Here is a 24831-nt window from a genome sequence, read left to right as displayed (position 1 = left end):
CTGCACAGCCAAGGAAAGAGTCAAAAAAACTTAGAGGCAGCCCATGGAATGGGAGAATATATTTGCAAATGACACTACAGATAAAAGACTGGTATCCAAGATCTACAAAGAACTTCTCAAACTCAATACACGAGAAACAAACAAATAAATCAAAAAATGGGCAGAAGATATGAACAGACACTTTTCCAATGAAGACATACAAATGGCTAACAGACACATGAAAAAATGTTCAAAATCATTAGCCATCAGGGAAATTCAAATCAAAACCACACTAAGATACCACCTTACGCCAGTCAGAATAGCAAAAATTGACAAGGCAAGAAACAACAATTGCTGGAGAGGATGAGGAGAAAGGGGATCCCTCCTACATTGTTGGTGGGAATGCAAGTTGGTACAGCCACTCTGGGAAACAGTGTGGAGGTCCCTTAAAAAGTTAAAAATTGAGCTACCCTATGACCCAGCCATTGCACTACTGGGTATTTACCCCAAAGATACAGACGTAGTGAGAGAGGGGCCATACGCACCCCAATGTTCATAGCAGCATTGTCCACAATAGCCAAATCGTGGAAGGAACCGAGATGCCCTTCAACAGATGAATGGATTAAGAAGTTGTGGTCCATATATACAATGGAATATTACTCAGCTATCGGAAAGAACAAGTTCTCAACATTTGCTGCAACATGGACGGCACTGGAGGAGATAATGTTAAGTGAAATAAGTCAAGCACAGAAAAACAATTATATGATTTCTCTCATCTATGGAACGTAAGAACTAGGAAGATCGGTAGGGGAAGAAAGGGATAAAGAAAGGGGGGGTAATCAGAAGGGGGAATGAAGCATGAGAGACTACGGACTATGAGAAACAAACTGAGCGCTTCGGGGGGGTGGGGGAATGGGATAGACTGGTGATGGGTAGTAAGGAGGGCACGTATTGCACGGTACACTGGGTGTTATACGCAACTAATGAATCATCGAACTTTACATCAGAAACCAGGGATGTACTGTATGGTGACTAACATAATAAAAAAACATTAAAATAAAAAAAAAAGGACACCTTCCTAATTTTGTGGAAGTCAAAAGCAATAATTATTATAAGCTGAATACTCACATTTACCCACAACTTCAGCTTATATTTATTCCAGATGCTTTGCTATGCTTACCAGATCCCTTCTAACTTTGAAATCACCAAGCCCTTGCTCAAACAAGGCATTTATTCTTTCACACTCTAGCTTGAGTGGGACACGATGCTAATGGTGCCAAAAGCTGTGGGTTCTATCCACTACAAACCAGTTAGCTTTGTTTGCTTCATGTCCACAAACTCTTAGCCTGGATGGCACATTCTGGATCCTATAAGAAATCAGGTGGGAGTGTGCAAGACAACTAGCATAAATACATCTGCTGGAGAAACAAGTCCACAAATAACACAGGGGCAGAAGGAGAACTATGGGACAGAAGCACCAATTTCATTATAAAGAAAAACTTTATGATAATTGGCAAAGCACTTCTGCGTTTCTGAGAAGCTCTTCTCAATGCCAGATATTTTGCCATAAAGTCCTTCATTCAAAAAACAAAAAAGTCATAAAATAAGAAACTTAAGATTTTTAGTTTTTGCACCAGCTCTGCTTGATTGACCTGAAAACAGAACTTCCTTATACCTGACACCAATTGCACTGGCAATAAAAAACATATGTGATGGTTGATGATTTCAGAAATTGTCAAAAAATCTCTAGCAGTGCAGCACAGCAAACCACTAGAAAAATCTTATTGCAATTGCATGTACATAGCTTAGATTCTTTTTTTATTATTATTCATTTGAGAGAGACAGAGAGATTGCGCGAGAGCAGGAGCATGGGGGAGGGTCAAAGAGAGAGGGAGAAGCAGGGAGCCCGCCCCAGGGCTTGATCCCAGGACCCCGGGATCATGACCCAAGCTGAAGAAAGACACTTAACTGACTGAGCCACCCAGGCACTCCTCTTTTAAAATTACTCTTAATTTTCATAAAACCAAAAGCTGTTCCATCTCCAAATAATATAAAGTTATTTTAAACACAGTTTTTCAAGTTAAATGAAGAAACTAACCAACATTAGTCCACATCACATTTTAAAACAACCCAAGGACCATTCTAGGAGTTTTACCAGCTTCTACAAATAAAAATGGAAAAGCAAAACTATATTTCTTAATTGTTAATTTAGAAGGAAACCCACTTGGGATCATCCGCCTTCAAGTTTTCCTGCCCACAGCTGGAAAGAACTTTCCCAGTGGACAAATGCTGTAAAGCACATGGGTTCCAGTAGTCACAAGGTAACTATGACAGCAAAGCCACAGTTATTTATGAGATCATAAAAACGGTATGATGTCATTTTAAAAAATTCATATAATATAAAATCAACCATTTTAAAGTGTACAATTCAGTGGCATTTAGTATATTCACAATATTGCACAACCGTCACCTCTACTGGTTCCAAAGCATTTCAGTCATCCCAAATTGAAACCTTGTACTCACTAAATAGTCACTGCCACCCCCCTGCCCCAGTCCCTGGCAACCACTAATACGCTTTATGTTCTTACGGATTTACCTATTCTGGCTATTTCACGCAAGTGTAAATCACACAAAAGGTGACCTTTTATGTCTGCCTCCTTTTACTTAGCATGATGTGTTGAGGTTCTTCTATATTGTAGCATACAACACTACTTTATTCCTTTTTAAGACTGAAAAATATCCCATTGTATGGATATATCACATTTTGCTCATTCATCCACTGATGGACATTTGGGTTGTTTTCACCTTTCCCTACTGTGAATAGTGCTACTATGAACACTTGTGTACAAGTATTTGTTTGAATATAGATCTTCAATTACTTGAGGGTATATACCTAGAAGCAGAATTGCTGGGTCATATGGTAATTCTATATTTCACTCTTTGAGGAATTGCCAAACTGTTTTTCATAGTGGCTACATCATTTTCCATTCTTACCAACAAAGCGTGAGGGTTCCAATTTTTCCACATCCTCACCAACACTTCTTTTCTGTTTATCATAGCCATCCTTATAGGCATGGAATGGTACCTCGCTGTGGTTTTTTATTGGCATTTCTCTAATGACCAATGATGTTGAACAACTTTTCATAGGTGTGTTGGCCATTTTTATATCTTCTTTGGAGAACTGCCCAATCAACTCTTCGCCCATATTTCAACTGGGTTGTTGGTCTTTTTATTGTTGAGTTGTAAGAGCTTTTAATATATTATGAATACTAGAGCACCCATTAGATTTGCAAATGTCCTCTCCAATTCCCTAGATTTTCTTGCTACTTTCTTAATAGTGTCCTTTGATGCACAAAAGTTTTAAATTTTGATGGAGTCCAATTTAGCTATTTTTTTCTTTTGCTGCTTGAACTTTTGGTGTCATTTCTAAGAATCCATTACCAAATCCAAGGTCATGAAGATTTGCCCTTATGTCTTCTCCTAAGAGTTTTGGATGTTACAATTAGGTCTTTGATCCATTTGGAGTTACTTGTAGTATATAGTGTGAGGTTGGGATCCAACTTCATTATTTAGCATGTCAATGTCCAGTTGTCCCAGCACTATTTGTTGAAGAGATTGTCCTTTCCCCTATTGATTGGTCTTGGTACCCTCATCAAAACTCAACTGACTATAGATGTATGGGTCTATTTATGGATTCTCAGTTCCATTCCACTGACCTATAGGTCTATCCTTATGCCAGTACCACATTGTTTTATTGTAGCTTTTTTAAAATTGGAAAGTATGATTCCTCCATTATCTTTCTTTTGTAAGATTGTTTTGACTATGCAGAGTCCCTTGCAATTCCTATCTGAATTTTAGGATCAACTTCTCCATTTCTGCAAATAAGGCTGCCAGGATTTTGGTAGAAACTGCACTGAATCTGTAGATCACTTTGGGTAGTACTGCCATCTTTATAATATCAACTCTTCCAATCCATGAAGATATTCCATAATATCTTTCTGTTCTATGATGTAATTTTAACTTAAAATGTTCGTGATAAGGTAATGCAATAACTTCCTTTAGTTGTCTCTATCTCTACAGTAATCTATTAACACCCTAGAGTAACTCACAAATATGAAATTTACACTTGCCATAGAGAGCCCAATATTCATATTCCAGAGAAGGAGTGTCAATTATTCAGGGTCTTATTGTTTTCTTTTGCCTACAGAAAAGGCAAGAACAAGGATTTTCATTTCCCTCACTTAAAATTAATTTTCATCATTTTTAATTCCTAGTAGAGGAATTTATACACAGGAACCTTGGATGTTCACTGATAAGTTAATAGGCTTCATTAGAATGGTATCATGAACTTTCTTCCATAGAGTTCAAATCCCAAAAAACTGATTATGAAATATTAACGACTTTGCCAAAGCATGTGCTCAAACAAACTTGGTTATTTAGACCTTAAAGACTGGTAGGGAGAGGAGAAAGACTCCAAAAGTCTTTTCTCTAAATTTTTTTTTGCTAAAACCTATGACAATACAATTGTTTGAAGTTATAAATGTAACTTGGGCCGGACACAATGTGTTCTTTCCTTTTTTTTTTTTTTTAACAGATTTTATTTATTTGAGAGAAAGAGAGACCACGAGCTGGGGGGAGGGGCAGAGAGAGCAGGGAAGCAGACTCCCCACTGAGCAGGGAGCCCGACACAGGGCTTGATCCCAGGACCCCAAGATCATGACCCGAGCCAAAGGCAGACGCTTAACCAACTGAGCCACCCAGGCGCCCCTGTTCTTTGCTCTTATTTCAAAATTATAACTGAAGATAACATAGCAACCCAGGAAAAATTACTGTGGCTTTTTCTAAGACTACTCACTAATTTCAAGGAAATTACATATCCCGCACAAGTAAAGGTCATCATAAGACCAGTAGATTATTAATCTGATGGGCAGGGTCGCTTCAATTCCCATGTTTGGTGTCAAGTTTTCAAAGCTTCAATTTACACCTCCTCTCAATATATGGGTCACATGGGACTCATGGTCCATGGTGATCCCAGAAATATCAAAAAGAATTTTAAGAATCAAACCAGAAAATTCTGGGTTTTTTTAAGATTTTATTTATTTATTTGACAGAGAACGAGAGCACAAGCAGGGGAAGCAGAAGGAGAGGGAGAAGCAGGCTCCCCACCAAGCAGGAAGCCCAATGCAGGGCTCGAACCCAGGACCCTGGGATCATGACCTGAGCTGAAGGCAGACGCTTAACTACCTGAGCCACCCAGGTGCCCCTTCTATCTGGTTTTTAAATAAACAACTAGCAACCAAATCCTGGGGAAAAGACACCCAATTCCATGTATTTTGTCATCTATAATGAAATCAAAGGCAATAAAAATATCTTCTGGCAGGTGCTCAGGGTCAGTGCCTTGGCAGGGAATGTTAGCTAATGCAAAAGTTAGAAAGTCTGATATTTGTTTTGTTTTTTAACCAGAGAGTTTAAGTTGAAGAGGGCAAGGAAAAAGGAGGCAAGGAAAAAAAATAGACCTGAACAAGAAATGAGGGGCAGAAGATAATCAGATAAGAACCTGACACAGTGAGGTAGCAGACAGACAACAGCCCAGGGAGGGGGAAAGCTGGCCTCCCCTACAGGGAGTAGACTCCTTGCTGGCTCAATCTGCTGCCAAGTGTCAGAGGACCTTTTCAGCACAGTTACCAGCAAAGCTGGTCAGTATAACATCCGTGATTGACTCACCACCCTTTGTGGCAAGAGTTTTGCCATAAATCCTTCTATAACATGGCAGGTGGAGGGCACCCTGTCCTTTGGTTCTGCCACTGCCTAATGAGGGCCCCCACAATATCCCATCCTCTAAGAGTGTTTTCAGCAAGCTAACTGAATAACTGTATTTCTCCCTCCACACTTCCTCAGCTCTGTTTGCACTGTTAACCTGAACTCTGTGTCAAGATTCAGGAGACAGATGGATAAAGGGGCAGTGCCCGAGGAAATGAGACAAAGGCCATATTCCCCTTGGTTGGTGATGGCACAGAGGGAATGAACTCTACAAGGAATGAGATTAGGGGAGGAGGTGCTGTGTCCTATTCCGTCAAAGAGATACACATCCTGGACCTCTCAAATCTAGAACTCACAATTCCTGTTCTTGGGTAATACACTGAATAACTGCATGTATGATGGCCACTTGAGTCTGGGGAGGGGGTTCTTCTAGTTATCAGACCATGTGCCCCCAAGAAGTCGTGGGTTTTTTACATAGTTCATATTAGAAGAGCAGTCATAGGCTACACAGCAAGTCCTTCGAGTCCTGCTGGAGCTCCTTACACCAGAAGCCCCACAAGAAGGAAGTCCAGATGGGCACTCGGGCGACACTTGCTGCAGGGCCAGCTGGGGTGAGGAAGCACCCCACCCCACTCTCAGTGTGGTCAGTGCTCAGCATTCTGAGTAACCTCAAACAGCTGCTGTGATTTGGTCTCAATGTGGTAGTGGCTCTCTTGCTCCCTGATGGATGCTCTGAGCTCTTTCACTGCTTAGCTTCCCCCCCCCCCTTTCTGTAAAAGGAGCTTTCAGTCAATCTGCAGGCCTGCCATTCTGTGCCCAGGAGCTGAACTCCTGAGGCATCTGCCTTGGACTTGTCTGGATGCTTGAGTTTTGTTCTCTGCTCCCTTTGTGGTGGTCTTAGTTACAAGCTCCTTGAAACAAGCTCTTAACTGCAGGGCAAATGCCTGGTCTCCAAGCACCTCTAGACAGGAAAAGAGTAGCAGGGTGGCATGCTGGGGTTTATAAGATAGCTACAAACTAACCATCCCTGATTTTAAACTAGTTCAAACTTTGGACACATCCTACATGTCTGTCAACATGAGCATGGATAAAAAAATTGTGGGATTCATTAAAAAAAAAAATCCAGGGGCACCTGGGTGGCTCAGTCGTTAAGCGTCTGCCTTCAGCTCAGATGCGTGATCCCAGGGATCTGGGATCGAGCCCCGCGTTGGGCGACAGCCCCGTATGGGGCTCGCTGCTCCACTGGGAGCCTGCTTCCTCCTCTCCCACTCCCCCTGCTTGTGTTCCCTCTCTCACTGGCTGGCTGTCAAATAAATAAAATTAAAAAAAATTTTTTTTAAATCCATTGCACAATATGGATGAATCTCAAAACCATGTTAAGCAAAAGAAGCTAGACATAAAAGAATATACCACATGATTCTATTTACATGGAGTTCTAGAAAAAGTGTAATTAATCTATGGTGGTAAAAATCAGAATAAAGATTACCTTTGGATGGTGAAGACTGACAAGAAGGGAGCATGAGGAAAATTTTCCATAGTGACAAAAAGAATCTACATGTTGATTGGGGTGGTATTTATATGGGTACAAACATTTGTCGAAATTGGACTCTATATTTAAAATCCACACATTTTGCTGTATGTCAATGATATCTCAATTTTTAGAAATAAAAAAGCTAAAAATTCTTCATAAAAAATGGCAAAAAGAGAGTTTTCCATTATGTTGCATTTATGTGACTGACCATAGAAGAAGATATTTGAAGGACTCAAATATACTTTACACAAAAGAAAGATAAATCTCTTTAAAGTAGTGTAGAGGGATGCCTGGGTGGCTCAGTTAAGCGTCTGCCTTCAGTTCAGGTCTTGATCCCAGGGCACTGGGATCGAGTCCCACATCTGGCTCCTTGCAGGGAGCTTGCCTGTGCATGCACGCACTCGCTCACCCTCTCTCTCTCTCTCTCTGACAAATAAAGTCTTTTTGAAAAAAATAAAGTAGTATAGAAATTTGTCATTGTGGGGCGCCTGGGTAGCGCAGTCGTTAAAGCGTCTGCCTTGCTCAGGGCGTGATCCTGGCATTCCGGGATCGAGTCCCACATCAGGCTCCTCCGCTGGGAGCCTGCTTCTTCCTCTCCCACTCCCCTGCTGTGTTCCCTCTCTCGCTGGCTGTCTCTGTCACATAAATAAATAAAATCTTTAAAAAAAAAAAGAAAAAAAGAAATTTGTCATTGTATACATTTAATTCTTAAGATGAATTACATAAAGAGTTCCCTCAAATTTCCTTACTCTAACAGCCAAGTTAAATATTTTAAGCATGCTTTAAGAACAGAGAGTATGGTGTAAAGAATGAAAAGACTAATTTGATATTTTTTAATGCGTGAAAAAATTTCCACTGATTATAAGAACAACACACATTCAATATAGGAAAACTGAAAAATACTGAAGAATAGGGGCAGAAAACTCACATAATCCAAATAAGTATAAAGAAGAAAATTAGAAGTCATCTGAAAAATACCAACTACCCAGAGATAAGCACTGTCAACATTTTGAGATACATACAATTGTAATCAAATTGGGATCACAGTGTACATATTCTTACTTTTTTGCCACTTAAATATATGGAACAGGCATTTTCATGTCACTGAGCATTCTTCCCATTTTTTATTAGGTTAAATATTTTTGTGTGATCATTGGCCTTTCCTATTTCTCTGTGAGACAACTTGGCAATTTAAAAATATTTTTTTCTTATTATAACATACTTACTGTAAAAATTTGGAAAATACAAAAGAGCATAAGAATATAGGGGGAAACCTCACATAATCCAAGTTGTAAAAACAATTACTGTTCATTTTTACTTCTCTTTGCACATATGTTCTTCTTACAAAATTGATATTCTGGATAAATCTGTTTTAGAGTATATCTTTTCTTTTTTCATTTAGCATCCTTAAAAACCACATGACATTTCCCCTATGTCATTAAAGTCTAAATATTTATTTAATTTTAAAGATTTTTATTTATTTATTTGACAGAGAGAGATACACAGCAAGAGAGGGAACACAAGCAGGGGGAGCAGGAGAGGGAGAAGCAGGCTTCCCGCTGAGCAGGGAGCCCGATGCGGGGCTCGATCCCAAGACCCTGGGATCACGCCCTGAGCTGAAGGCAGACACTTAACGACTGAGCCACCCAGGCACCCCTAAATATTTATTTTTGTTAGCTTCATTTTTTTCGTAGAATTTTGTTAGCTGCAGGGACGTATGTAATTTAACAACTGTTTAGTGTCAGGCACTTGAACATGTTCTTTGTGGCTTTGTTTTTATTTACTTTATAATGTGGAGATAAACATCTCTGTATATAAATTAGTGTCTTAACCTATGATTATTTCCTTGGGTTAGATTGCACTTAAATCCCTGGGTTAAAAAGTATGAACCTTGGGGCGCCTGGGTGGCACAGCGGTTGAGCATCTGCCTTCAGCTCAGGGCGTGATCCCGGCGTTCTGGGATCGAGCCCCACATCAGGCTCCTCCGCTAGGAGCCTGCTTCTTTCTCTCCCACTCCCCCTGCTTGTGTTCCCTCTCTCGCTGGCTGTCTCTATCTCTGTCAAATAAATAAATAAAATCTTTAAAAAAAAAAAGTATGAACCTTTTTTTTTTTTAATAGGCTCCATGCTAGCCTTGAACTCACGACCCTGATCAAGACCTGACCTGAGAGAGAGAGTTGGACCCTTAACCCACAAGTATGAACATTTTTAAGGCCCATATTGCCAAACTGCATTGATAATTATATCAATTTGCATCCCATAAACAGTATATAAGAATGTCTGTACTCCCACACCCTTGCTGGCATTAAATTCTCTCCTTCTCTGCCTCTTACACATACACTCCCACACCTCCACACCTCATAAACTCCCCACCACACCTCCCACCATAACTACCCTCCCCAACACACCTTGCTCATTTGATATGTGAAAATGGTATTTTACAACTTTAAATGCATTTTTCACTAATGGAATGAAGTTGTTTTTCATTTGGCTAAACCACTAGCTCCCCATCTCTGATGAGTCTGCTTAATCCTTTGTATATGTGACACTTTGCAGAGGTAACCAAAAAGTGTTTGGGGACTTCTGGTTAATGACAAATAATGGAGCATTAGAACGTACTTCTCCCCTTCCTTAAAATGACAAATATAAAAGACTATATAATTATTTATTATAGCAGTAAGAATATATGTTATAAAAATCTAAAGAGGAAGAGTAAGTCCACAGCAGCACAGGATAAACTGGAAAGATGCCATCAGGAGAACAGTGAGGAATTCTGCTCCCTGCCCCACAAGCCATCAGAACTGAATGGTGGCAAGTGCTAACCACCAATGGAACCTTCAACTTGAATCAAGCAAAAGACTTCCAAAAATGTGATTGTGCCCAAGAGAACCATGGGGGGAAAAAACCCCGAATTCAGAGACAGTGGAAGCTGGATGTGGAAGTGGACATTGAAGTGGACCAGGGACTGTCAGGAGAGTAAATAAAGATCTGTAGAACAGCTGCATCCCCCAATGTTCTCAGGAAGGCTAAGCTATGAGAAGAGCTCTCTATAATAAAGATGGGGATCAGCAGTAGGGGACCACCCACCTAAAGGCTAGGACTGGAGACAGAAGAAATAGCACCACAAATGACAAGACATCCATCCACCCAAAACCCTGGGCAATATCCCAGACACTGAGCAGTACCAGGGTTCCTGTACTCTGAATTTACCCCTAGAAGAAAAATTTCCATCTAGGCTGAGGGAACCTGCTGCAGTTGCTACTCTGATCACACAACCAGGGTTCTGAACCAAAGCTGCACATTAGAATCATCTGGGGAGCTTTTAAAAAATACCAATTGAGGGGCCCCAGGGTGGCTCAGTTGGTTAAGCATCTGACTTTGGCTCAGGTCGCCATCTCAGGGTCCTGAGATGGAGCCCCACATCACAACGCATGGAGTTCCCAGCTCAGCGGGGAGTCTGCTTGTCTCCCTTCCTCTGCCCCTCCCTCTGCTTTTGCGTGCGTGCTCTCTCTCTCAAATAAAGAAATAAAATCTTTTAAAAATGCAAATTGACATGCACACGGCCAATAGGTTTGTGAAAAGATACTCAATAATTATTGGGGAAAGGCAAACCAAAACCACAATGAGATATCACCTCACATCTGTTATAATGGTTATTATCAAAAAGGCAAGAAATAACGAGTGTTGGTGATGTGGAGAAAAGGGAACCCTGTGTACTACAGGTGGTAATGTAATTTGGTACAGCCACTATGGAAATAGTATGGAGGTTCCTCAAAAAATTAAAAATAGAACTACCATATAATCTAGCAATTGCAGTTCTGTGTATTTATCCGAAGAAAACAAAAACACTAACTCCAAAAGATATCTGCCTGGCCATGTTCACTGCAGCATTATTCACAATAGCCAAGATATGGGAACAACCTCAGTGTTCACCGATGGATGAATGGATAAAGAAAATTTAGTGTATATATACACAATGGAATATTTTTCAACCATACAAAAGAATGAAATCCTGCCATTTGAGACAACATACATGGACTTTGAAGGCACTTTGCTAAGTGAAATAACTCAGAGAGGAAAGGACACTTAGATGTGACAAGAATCCCACTTATATGTGGAATCTTAAAAAAAAAAAAAAAGCAGCTCATAGATACAGAGAACAGATTGGTGATTGCCAGAGGCAGGGGGTAGGGGGCAGCAGGGATAAAGGATGGGTGAAATGAATGTAAAATGAAACGGGGGAGAAGCTGAAAGAGAAGGCACAAGGTGACTGCAGAAGTTTTGGGTGACAGTGACCTGCATTAGGGTACCTCCACTGGCACTGGAGACAGGTTTTCTATGTTGGGGGTAAGATCAGCAGACCTTCTGGTAGAATGGGCATGAAGGACGGAGTTATAAGGATAACTCCCAGGTTTAGGACTTTAACAACTAAGTTCTTGAAGGTACCATTTTACCAAGATGAGGAAGACTAGAGATCAGCAAGTTGTCAAAAAATATGAAATGCCCTCCGGTGCTTTTCCTCTGGACAGATTTTTCATTTAAATTCTAGTTCCTATGATATGCTGCAAACACCAAGGGCAATCACATAATTTCTCTCTCATCTTCCCTACCAAGTTACAATCTTCCTCCAGTACATATTTTTATGCATATTTAACACTGTAGGATCAATGCCTCAGAGGTCAGTAGACACAATTAGGCTCTCCATGCTTCTAATGAGGTCCACCTCTAAATAAGAGCCAAACATCAATTCTAGAAACCTAGGCCCATTACACTCAGTAAAGCTGGGGAAACAAGAAACCTAATAAAATGTATAGTGTCTTGTGACTACTTTTCACAAGATAATTATTTTGAGCAACCCTTGACTGGTATAAGTCAGAACACTCAAAATTCAGTGCCTCACCTATAAAGATACTTCACAACTCTTTAGATGTCCCATGTGTGTGTGTGTGTGTGTGTGTGTGTGTGTGTGTGATTTTCTAATATCCTGGAAATGAGCTCTCCCCACACCTGCATCTGTCCAGCTGTGCTTCCCAAAGTCCATAATACAGAGCTTCAGTTATGCATTAACGATGCAGTTGAAGGACTTCCTATAAAAGATTACCCACCACCACAGGGCAAAGGCAAGTACATCCCCTCGGGAGGCCATCATGGAATATTACTCTATGGTCTCTGTGAATCAAAAACATAAGCAATTGCATTCTCCAATCTCCAAGATAAATTCTGTTCAGAACACAGCTTCTCTAGGAACAGTATACAGAAAGTCAGAGAAAAAGGTCTTAGGTGGGAAAGGGGTAAGGAGAGAGGTAAAAGGACAAACTTTACCCCTCTATACTTGCATATATTTTGGCTGTTACAGGTGTGTGTGTGTGTGTGTGTGTGTGTGTGTGTGTGTGTATGCTTCTGTATTACTCACATAACACAAAAGAAAAAAGGAGAAAGATTACATAAAACGACCACTTCTCAAACCTTTATAATAGAAAAGTTAGTTTCTCCAAAGTAATGAGAAATCTGTACTTGCTTCATGTTACAATTACTGAATAAGTAATGATTACATAATTACTTTAAAAGAAATACAGCTGTTGATAAGTGAATTGTAAATTAATAAGTGAATTCTATATCATTCATTTTGGTACTTACAAGGCACCAAGCACAGGGCCATCCTAGACTATTTCTAGACCACTCACTTCCCTTGCTCACCTCCTCTGATCCAACTGCTTCAAATCCCACTCTGCCAACAATCCCCAAAGCCAGCTTTCTCTCAAGCACAGAGCCGGCCGCCTACCAGATATCTGCTCTTGGATGGCCCACTGCCTCCCAAGCTCAACATGTCCCAAATCCGAATCATCACCTCCTTCAGACCTGATCCATTTCCTTTATTTCATGTTTGACTGCAACTTTAGAGCCACTCATTCATGAACTTGAAATCTCCATAACGGTAGTGACTTTTTGCTCAGTGCTATCATCCCTTTTGCCTAGAACAGTGACTGGCACACAACACACAATAAATATTTGTTGCACAAATGGTTAAAACTGTATGTTATAATGTTAATCATAAACTCAGAAAACTAAAAAGATCTTGGGATATTTCCCTAGCCAATGCCAAAGTTTACTAAAAAGGTGATACACTGGAGGTCCATAGGCAGAAACTGGACTGCAGAAAACAAGTTACAGCTGGCCAGAATGTTACCTGGAAAAAATAAAACCAGCCAACCAATCTGCATTTACAGAGAGGGCCCAAAAGTTTCCCATAGGTAACTACGACTCCTATTTTAAAACAGACAAATTCCTACTTATATTATAGGCCCTTGACCCCTAGGCTATCTCCATCACCAGAGGTGTTGGGCATAGGCTGGGGCATTTTTGCACTGTAAGGGTGACTATCCTAAATTATCCTTAAAGCCCCTTTGAATTTCAGGACTCTATATACTTTTATTTAACTATATATACTTAGTAATTATTTAACATTAAGGTGTTAAATTGAATAGATAACAAATATTTGGAAAGTTGTAAGAAGAAATCAATGCATTTTTAGACATGCTAAATAATGGAACCTAACAAATATTCCTGAATATATAACCATTATCAATCATCACCAGGCCACTGGTGAATAACTTAGTTTCAATTGTGTTGTTTAACGTAACTGTGTTTCCAATTTCAAGTTCATGAGTGACTGGCTTCAAAGTCACAGTCAAACAGAGAGGAAATAAAGGAGCTCCCTGTTTTATTTCAAATCTGAATTTAAAGGGCTGCTTACGTCATCACATGGTTACAGATCAGTGTCCTTCAGTACATATCGTTTTATTCATGAAGAAGACACCTGTCTTCCTTTGGGTAACATATCAAGGATAAGATTTTGTTGTACCAATAAAAGTATTGGATATATCTACAAAACATCCAGCATTCTGCATTTTCCTTTCAGCAGTTTTAAAAATGTTATTTAGTAGTCACATTGTAGACACAATCCAGGGTACTGGAAAGCTTTTTGTCCCCTAAATTACAAATCCCATAGGGAAATGACCCTGTCTTACTTATTCACTGCTATTTTTCTGGTGCCTAGCAGTATGTCTGACAGATACTAGGTGGTCAATAAAAATTTGTTGATCAAATAATGAAATTTCATTATGTAAATCTTCACCTCTATCCTCCATTTGTAATGATAGCAAAAGACATACCTCTAGACTAAAAACTAATATGAAGTCCAAACACATTTTGAGCAAAGGCAACATCTGAACAAGGAAGAGGATTACAAGATGACCCATTTGAAAGAAAAGTACTCATATGTTTGACAAAGTTCTGTTATGGTTGTTGGAAAATCTGCTAAATCTGTAGTCACAACTTTGAGTATTATTAAGCTACTAAAACTCCATAGCCTTCCTTTGAAAAGACTGTAAGTCTAAAAAGAAGTAGAGGATAAAAACAGTTTGCTTTGTTGTATGCTGGTTACGTGCCAGGTACTGTGCTTGGCACCTTACATGTTTATTTCAGCTAATGTTCACAAACACCCTATGAAACAGATGTTTGTTATCTCCACGTTACTGATGAGAAATCAGACACAGAGAGGCAAAGGAACCTGCCTTAGGTCACACAGTGGCAAGGCAGGGGTTTCAACCCAGAGTATTGCTGTTGTTTTTTTTTTTTTTTTAAGATTTATTTATTTGAGAGAGTGCCCACGCACGCTTGTGCACAATATACACACGAACAGTGGGAGCAGCTGAGGGAGAGGGAGAGAGAGAGAATCTCAAGCAGACTCCCCACTGAGTGCAGAGCCAGCTGCAGGGCTTGATCCCACGACCCTGAGATCATAACCTGAGCTGAAATCAAGAGTCAGACACTTAACTGACTGAGCCACCCAGACACCCCCAACCCAGAGTACTACTCTTAACCACTTGGCTATGCTTACAAAACCAAAGTTTCTCCTCCAGTCATAAAATTGCCAGGGCAGTTGCGAGGTCCAAATGAGCATGTGGAAAAGTGGTTACAGGCACTCAGTAAATATTAATTACCATCTCCTTTCCCATATCTCCTCTCCCCCTTTTTTCATCTAGAGACCTCCCAACCTGACTCCTTAGGCAATGCTCCCTAAGTTGTAATAAAGATACGCAGTGATGCAATAATTTGCCTCCTCCCTGCCTACAAATTTGGAGAACTTCAGGATATTTTGAAGAATTTGTGGTATTGTTTGATGCAAGCCACCGAAAAGGAATTAAATATATTATTCATAATTGAGAAAGTTAAATACACTGCCTCAGATCATACAGTTAGTAAGAGGCAGAATTGAGATTTGAACCCAGGTTTGTTTTTTTTTCTTCCTCCATGTAGTGCTCCTTCCACTATTAAAAGGGGAGTCATATAACCACAAGGTGGGCTACCCATAAGAAAAAGGGAAGATCAGAGAATAAAATTCACATAAAACTTTAAGAATATGTGGAAATGGATTTGAAATTCTGCCAGAGAAAGGCAAAACTAGAATAATACAAATGACTTTGCAGACGAAGGGTTATAGCAGCATATGTTGTACTAAACCAAGTTAGTACAGGTTTGGAAAGGCTGGCTGAAACAATTTTTTAAAATTATCTTCTCTTCTGGGATGCCTGGGTGGCTCGGTTAAGTGTCTGTTTTCAGCTCGGGTCATGATCCCATGATCCTGAGATCGAGTCTCGCACTGGGCTCCTTGCACTGTAAGGACCCTGCTTCTCCCTCTGCCTGCCACTCCCCCTGCTTGCGTGCTCTCTCTCTGACAAGTACATAAATAAAATCTTTAAAAAATAAAATATCTTCTCTTCTAACCAAAGATACAAGAATTATGATAGAAAGGACTACATTTTTCTAAGAACTTAGCAAGCACAGAGCATAAGTACCACGTGAAAGCTGTGATTATATAAAAACAATATTTAAAATATATGTTCCAAACAATTTTCATACGGACCACCAATTAAAAGTAAAGCATGAGTCTTAAAAGACATTTTTGAGCAATCAGGAAATTTTTAATATACTGAGTATTAGATTATGATATTGCTATATTTAGGTTAATGGCACAATAGTTGTGGGTTTAAGTTCTACTTATTCAACCCTCATCATCACTTTTCAAGCTGGATTGAATATGGGCATCATTGCTTATTTTTTACTGAAAATAAAGTAGCCCAATTATTATCAGTGTCGAGGCTTAATTTTTGTTGGTGTTGTCTTTCTCTTCTCATTGGGATTTTCCTAATTTAATGTCTAGTAACAGTACTCAACTTTTTGTAACATATTTGGAAGACATGGTCTTTACTATTTAGGAGTCAGAATTATCTAAACATATTAATCAACAGTGGCTAAGTAGTCAACTCTTCAGAGACTGGCAACATTTGTTTTTTTGTTGTTATTTTAACAGGGCTAGAGTCAAATTGTGTTTCATGTTTGGAATGAAAACTTATTTATATTTGCCTAATTAAATTGTGGACATACCATAAAAGCTTCAGTTATGCACCAGAATAGGTTCAAAATATTCAGTAAAGGACATATTGGAGATTAACATTAAATTCATCCAGAAAAGTCCACTGCTTAGTGCTGGTAATGTTCTGCTTCTTGATCTGGGTGCTGGTTATACAGGTTCATTCAGTTTGTGAAAATTCACCAGCCTCTAAATTTATGTTCATTTTTCCCTATGTATATTACATTTCAATAAAAAGCCTGTAAAAAAATTTTCTCTGTTAAGTTACATACCAAAGTGTCACAGATAAAATGACAAGATATCTGGAATTTGCTCTACAAGATCAGAAGAGGGGGGTGGGTGTATGGCAGTGGGTAAGGAAGAGGATGAAGAAGGATGGGGAATAAGTGAAACTAGATTATAAAGATGATTATATTGTTGAGATTATGTGATGGGTTCATGAAGGTTTACAATACATATTTGAAAATTACTATAATGAAAAAAATTGTTAAAAGGAAGGCATGATTGTCGCTGCAACTGTGCTTGCGTGTGAGCAGCTGAAAGAACAGGGAGATCTGGTTGACCATGAAAATCCATCATCATGGAAAGGGAGGAAATTAATGGGTGAACTACAGCAGCAATGTCACTCCTAACCTGTCCCCCATATGCTCAAATGATGAACTCAGGGCTTAAGGGCTTTGAGGGTGTAGGGAGAGAGGTTTTTTTAATACTCAGTGGTTAGAATACTTTCCAGGGTGGAGGCTACACTTACCTATATTCAAAACAAAAAGAAAAGATGGTCTACGCAGGTAAAATTTAAGTGTGTGTGTGTGTGTGTGTGTGTGTGTGTGTATTGTGATAACTGCAACAATCAAGCTATAAATTGCCATGACTAGGGCACTGGGTAGAATGCACTTTGAAAGTGACTCTAACATCCTCTCTCCTCAAGAACACTGCATCCCAAAGGCCGGCTCAGGAAAGAATGCTCCTCAGTTTCTAAGCACAACCTTTGAGCTCAGAAGGTGCTTAACCTGCGGAATGATTCAAAGCAAAGCTTCTCTTTCAAGAACTTTAGCAAAACACTTCCTTCTATTCATCCTACAGCTTTGAGGAAATAAGAGCCTACCTCACAAAGAGGTAGGGAATCTTTAATGCAGAGACACACCCTGAGCAGATCACACTGAGCTCTACAAAATAAGCAAGGGTAAATGCCTTTGTCATTCAAATTTTAACATAATAATCATCTCTTAAAATGCCCCCCAAAAGTCTTGGACATACTGTTCTCTGCTTTGTACAAAAGGCAAAAGAAAAGCACCTGTCCCCTAAGCTAAAAGATCAAAAGCTTGGAGAAAAGGGGGATCAGATGCTCACGACCTCCCCAACCCGAGTTCTACGGAACGCACTTGCTAATCTACCGCTGAAAGGCTGCCAGCTGCATGAGAATCTTTCAGTTCAGGGATTTCAGTTCAGTAATTTCAACAATGCATCCATTTTCTCCAAATTCCAATAGAGTTAAAAAAAAAAATTGGACGCTCCTTAACATTTCTTATAAAAGAATTTTATCAGTAACACTATACTTTCTAACCAATGTTTAAAAAACTATCTATTCACTTTCTCTTTGGGTAACTTTCTGGTATACGAAAGTATGCCAGATAAATAATTTTAAAAATGTGTTCAGTATACATGATCACTTTATCAAATGTCCAGATAGCAAGAAACTTGAAAACTTGCTCAAAATGTTGGTTATGCTGGAACAAAGCATCCAATTACACGTGCATGGAGAGGCACACAACCACTTGGACGCTGGTGGAATAGTACCACTCTTGTTTTCCTCACTTACCTAGTGAGGTAAGAGACAAACCTCTGGGTATGGGGTCAAGTAACTGCATCAGAGAGTATCTGTTGGGGGCTCTGATGGGTACAACACAGCTATCCAGACACTGAAGGATTTGTTTTCATGAACAACTCCAAAAACCTTGCCTCACTACTTCAGTATGGCCTGATAGACCCACAGCATCAGCATCACCTTGCAACTCAAGAGAAAGATGGAATCTCAGGTTACACAAAGACCTATTGAATCAGAAACTGCATTTTAACCAAATTCCCAGATAAACTGTATGCATACCACAGTTTGAAAAGCCTGGGATTAGGGGATTACTGTCAATTCGAAGGAAGGTTTCCACAGAGCTCTTCTGTGGGCCACCCCTGTTCCTCATTTTTACTGATGATTCACATAAGGATATTGAAGAGCCCTCATCAAACCCCAAGTGACACTAATCTAGAAGGAAACACTCAACTGCAGAAGCACCTCTTAGAAGAAACCAGGCTTGACAGCAGATCACATGAAAAGATATAAACAACTAGGGATTTGCTAAAGGGGGAAAAAAAAGTAATGCCCACTTGAATGTTATTACTGCAAATCAGACCGCTTCTGGAGAACTGGCTGCCAATCTGGCCACATATTCTAACAGAATAAATGACAGCAAACTGTGACCACAGAAAATGGTGAGAAACTGACTGAGAGGGAAAATGCTCTAGAAATTCTATCATGGGGAATGACTGAACTGGAGAAAATTAAACCTGAAGAGGTGACTAGGCGGGGACATGATGGTTATATTCGTATATTTGAAAGACTGTCTTGAGATATTTCATTCTACAAATGTGTTTTCGAGCATCTGCTATGTGCCAGGAACTATGTCAGAAGCTAAGGATGCAGAGAGCAAAACTCAGAACTGATCTCTGATTTTCTCAAGTTTCCTGACCAGTGGAAGAAACGTGACTGTTGCTCGAGAAAGCAGAACTACCGTTCATAGAAGGCAAGTAGAAGGGTAATGGAACCATACAAAGAAGCCCTTCTGGCCAGAGGGCTCCTGCTTTGCAAAGGAGTGGACACGCAGAAGTGGCTGAGCAGGGTGGGTTAGGGAGGGGACGACCCCCTCCCAGAGAAGAGCCCAGGGGACTGCCAGGCCAATGCTAATATTCCAGGGCTTCAGGATAACTGGGAACGATATCATCAATCAAATACAAGATCTGTTCAGAATTACACTGCATTCAATTTACCCAAGAACAAAATTTTTTTAAAGCTTAATCACGACTTAGGGTTTCAGCTAAATTTTGTATGTAAACATCAATGATATCTAATTTCTCCTTTAGTAATAATTTTTAAAACATAGGACTTAATAAAAAATCCACATTAACATTTTAAGTGACAACCTTGCTTAATGACTCATTTTAATTATAATCTTGATTCACACAGTAACCTCTAAAACTACCACATTTAATGTTCTCTGATTTACCTTCGGAGTTGCTCATCTCACTTCTGAGAAATTATCCTAAAAATATAACAATTCCTTTCCCTCTGCCAGAAAGAACAAAAGAGGGAGGGGTGGGAAACTAGTGCATGAAGATGCAAATGAGCAATGTTTATAAAGAAAAATAATAAATAAACCAATGTTCAACAAAATTGCCAATCTGTTTCATGACATGAAGCAGGGTAAATAAATAATAATAACCAATAAGTAGGAGAATATTTAAGGTAAACTGATAAGCTATTATAAATAATTATGAAAGTTATACAGCAACACGGAAACACAGTCATAATGACAAGAAAACAATATAAACTTGTACAATTCCAGCCACATAAAATTTACGCATGTGTGCAACAAAAACTAGGGGAAAAAAGAAAAATTTAAAGTTTATTTACTAGTGTGTTAGAATTCCTCTTCCTTTTACTTAAAATTTCTACTTCAGAGTTCTCCTGGGGCGCCTGGGTGGCGCCAGTCTGTTAAGCATCCAACTCTTGATTTCGGCCCAGGTCATGATGTCAGGGTCATGAGATGGAGCCCCGTGTTGGGCTCTGTGCTCAGCAGAGAGTACTTGAGACTCTCTCTCCCTCTGCCCCTCCTCTCCCTCCCCCCCCCAAAATAAATAAATAAATAAATAAATAAATAAATAAAAATAAAATCTCTACTTCACTGTTGACTATTCAAAAAAATACTTTTACAATGACTGTATCCGGAATTAAAATAATTTTAACTCATAAGTGTAATAATTTATACATCAGGGGCACCTGGGTGGCACAACCAGTTAAGTGTCGACTCTTGGTTTTGGCTCAGGTCTGATTTCAGGGTTGTGAGATCGAGCCCCACGTGGGGCTCCATGCTCAGTGCACAATTTGCTTTAGTTTCTCTCTCCGCCCCTCCCCCCGCACTCTCTCACCCTCACTGAAATAAATAAATCTTTAAAAAAATAATTTATACATGAGCAAGAAATGAAATAACAAAGGTGACACATAGTCTGTGTTCAATTGATCCTTTGTCTTTTATAAAGCTATTTAAGTTCATAAACAAAAGCAAAAGATAATGAGGTTCATGTTATGAAAAGGGCTCAACAGTTGTGACAAGTAAAAAGGACTTTGTACAGCAGCCGCCCGTGAACTTCGGGTAAAAGCAAAACTAAATTTCTGGATTCTATTTTGCTTTTCACCTTATTTGATCTCACTTAACATCATTCATGCCAAGTTGAGTTTTTTTCCTCTTTTTTTTTTTTTTCCCTTCTCTTCAAGTTCACAGATGTGAAGAAAAAACATACACCCTTCTTTTACAGTCCTCCCCTGTTCTCCCAGCAATGCCATGAACTGTGGCTTTCTGGAGTGGGCTGCAGGCAGTCAGATGTGAAGGATATCTGGCTACCATCTGTCACCACAGGGATCACCAGGACTGGACTGACTTAGGGCCAAGAGATCTGGGTTCAAATTTTCCACATCTATAACACAGAAATAATACTACTTACCCCCAAAAGGTGATTGTGTCATGAGAAAGTCCCTAGCACGTGGTGATGCTCAAGAAATGCCTACCTCGTACTTTTTCCCCACCTTCCACTACACATACATATAGGCCACAGACACAGACCATCAGTCCCTAAACCCTTAGGGCCCTGTGAATTGGGGAAGAAGTTCTAGGCAGACCCATATTTCAATTCCTCAGTCCAAGCAGTTAATGAGTCCAGTTTTATCCCAAGTTAATAATGGTGTCCAAGTCACCAATCTCCTGGGGGCTGGGGGAAAGAGTAGCCTCCCAAAGTCCCGTCCTTCCAACTGTGCCACTGTTTCAAGTGTGGAGTTGGGAAACAAGGCACAAGAACTGAATCTCCAATACCAATTTTAACCTCTGAAAGAGTAGGAAAAGAACAGGGAGTAATCAACTCCCCGCCCCGAATCCTGCCTTTCTCTCTCTCCCAACTCCCAGGAAATGAGGACACTGAGGCCCACAGAGGGTGCATAAGGCAGAGCCAGGACTGAATACAGGTATTTGCCTGCCAGCCTAACTTTAACTCCAACAGCCATACTCTCTCCCATCTGGTCTGTGCTGGCCAGTCGCCCAAAGGCAAATCAAAGGTTTAGTTCTAGCCCACCATGATGGCATTACACTTCTATTGGTTTAAGATGGTCATACGGGATCTGGAGGGGCACCAGAGACCACCAGAGACCAAAGAATTCTTAGACGTTTAATCTCGTTTTGTTGGGTCTCGAGACCTATAACTAAGGACCTCAGGTTTACTGTAAGCACCCACCAGGTGTAGAGCACTCTTCCAAGTGCCCTGGTGAGTTGCAAAGAACAATCCAATTCTTTCTTTTCAAAATTTACACTTTTTTTTTTTTTAAAGATTTTATTTATTTATGTGACAGAGAGACAGCCAGCGAGAGAGGGAACACAGCAGGGGGAGTGGGAGAGGAAGAAGCAGGCTCATAGCGGAGGAGCCTGATGTGGGACTCGATCCCGGTACGCCGGGATCACGCCCTGAGCCGAAGGCAGACGCTTTAACGACTGCGCTACCCAGGCGTCCCAAAATTTACACTTCAAGAAAAACAGAGAGCTAACTATGAGGCACAGGAGAAGGGCACTGCATACACACAGAGCTTTGCCTAGCAAAAAGATGCTGGAGAAGCTGTAGAGTGGCATATTACGAGCTCAAGGTCTGGGGCACGCTGAAACATGGGAAAATTGGGCAAGGCTCACCTTTATAAGCCTCAGTTTCTTCATCATTAACATGAGGTCAGTAATAACATCTAGTATTAGTGTATCTTTATAACCAGGGTTGTTACATTAAACTAAATGGTATGCATAGCAGTCCTTGGCACAGTGGTTGGCACACGACGAGGACTCAGCCAATGCTCGCTTTTATTATCAGAGCCAGATGAAGTTGCTTACCTCTTCTGTAGCTAGAAATCAACTTCTGTGGCCTTACTGGCATTGCAACTGCACCCCAGTACTTAAAAGCCTTTGTTTTCTTTTAGGGGGAAATATTACAACATTACCAAATGTAACAAAATGCTTTATGGTTAAGACCACGGAGATAAAAGAAATCCATTAATTAGACATTTTAGAACTTCCACTCAGAGGTGGGTTTCAGCTGAGAGTAAATTCAACAAGAGACAGAGCCACCAGAAAAAACCAACAAAACCTTGGGATGATCTATTAGAATCAAGGTACGTACAGTAAGGAACATCCCAAGAACCTAGCTATCACAGTCTGGAGGGGAAAGGCCTGGGGGATGAAAGTGATGATAGCTGTCCTCACACACTTGAAGGGTTGTATATGTTGCATACGGTGGGGAAAAACGAAATAAACCCAATGGGTCAAAGGTCACAAGACAGATTATAGATAGCTTCCTGTGAGGAAGAATCTTCTTGGGCTAACAGAGAAATCCCCCACATGAGAAGGGGAGTTGGCATCTCACCAGGGGGCATACTGGAAAAGCCTATTTTACTTCCTGAGAGTCCGCAATCCCAATGTCTTGTTTGGACACCAGAAGTAAACATGTCCGGAATCAATAGAGTACGGCTCGTGCGTAAGCACTGCTCATCCCAACAACAAGAAACTCTTGAGAGAGTAAGATGCGGACTCAAATTCAGTCCACCATTAAATATACTTAAGCAGCCTTATTTCATCTGAGAGATGTCTACAGTTAAAAACAAATGACAACAACCCCATAGTGTTCTTTCTTAAAAACCAGTCTGCTCCACACTACATCAACAAGGCACAAGTACAACCTGTAGCACTGCTCTGAGTAATCGAACCAAAAGTCACAGTCAAAGGCATCTCTGCCTTTTGCTCAAGTCAGGTTGGGAAAACTGAACACTGCAAAAAATCAAAAAAGATTCTAAAAATCAAGCCGCTGGGAAAAAAGTGACTCAACATTTTATTTTCTTTGTTCTACCTGCCAAAGGAAAAAAAAGCATAAAGTGGGTTTGGAACCGAGAGAAAGACAAAAAGAACTCAGAAGGGTAGCAGACGACATTTGGAGGAAGTGAGAGTTTTGTGGCCTTACCCACCTTGCGGAAACGGCAAGGCTGTGACTCGCGTGCCTGAGTGTGCACCACTGTCTGTGCCCATGTGTCCTTTTTCATTCACCGGTGAGCTGGTTAGCAGGGGGGAGGGGATCAAGGCAGAAGCTGGTCTTTCATTCACCCTAGTTGCTGCCTTCGAAGGCTATCGCAATTCAGCCGGGGAACTTTAGTGCTCATCACCACAAGAGGCGACTGTAACGTCAAACCCAGAACTGTGGAATCACAAAATACGAGGCACATAATGACAATTTTTGAAGTGGGAGCAAGGGTGTGGGAAACCAAATTTCTAGGCAGTGCAGGTCTTTGGAAACTCTTCTGAAGCAATTCATATTCTTAAATTCTCAGATTTCTTCTCCTTTCAGAAGATGGAGATAATTACTAATTCTGAATTAATTCCTTCTGTTCACAGAAGATATTATACTAGAATTCATAGCCCTGAGACCCAGTGAGGAATGACCGCTCTACTAACGGACATACAATCAGGTGTAGATTCCTTCATTACAAAGTGTGGCTTTCACCTAAACTGCAGAAAGCAATCTTTGTCCTAGATCACAGGGCCTTTAGTTGTAATCCTAGCCTTCCAGCATGATTAGACTGGGGAGACAAATAAGTAAGCAGGGTGCTAAGTGCTATCACATCCACTTTACGCTCCAGGAGAAATGGAAAAGGAGGAGAAGCAACACCTAACCCCGCCTGAGGGGTCAGGAAAGGCTTCCTGGAGGAGGGGGCACCTGAGATGAAGCTAGAAAGGCAAGTAGGCATTGGTGTGATGAAAGAGGGCAGGGCTCTCTCTATTCAGAGA

At 40.4% G+C, this 24831-nt stretch overlaps 1 protein-coding gene across 7 annotated transcripts in view; it reads right to left on the bottom strand.

The window, feature by feature from the left end:
- Positions 1–24831, bottom strand: part of ZHX3 (zinc fingers and homeoboxes 3) — a 129564-nt gene that overhangs the window by 66754 nt on the left and 37979 nt on the right. The window lies entirely within an intron of this gene.

Source organism: Ursus arctos, unplaced genomic scaffold (genome assembly GCF_023065955.2).
Source record: "Ursus arctos isolate Adak ecotype North America unplaced genomic scaffold, UrsArc2.0 scaffold_16, whole genome shotgun sequence".
In the NCBI taxonomy this organism is placed as follows: domain Eukaryota; kingdom Metazoa; phylum Chordata; class Mammalia; order Carnivora; family Ursidae; genus Ursus; species Ursus arctos.
This window is presented reverse-complemented; position numbering and strand designations above follow the sequence as displayed.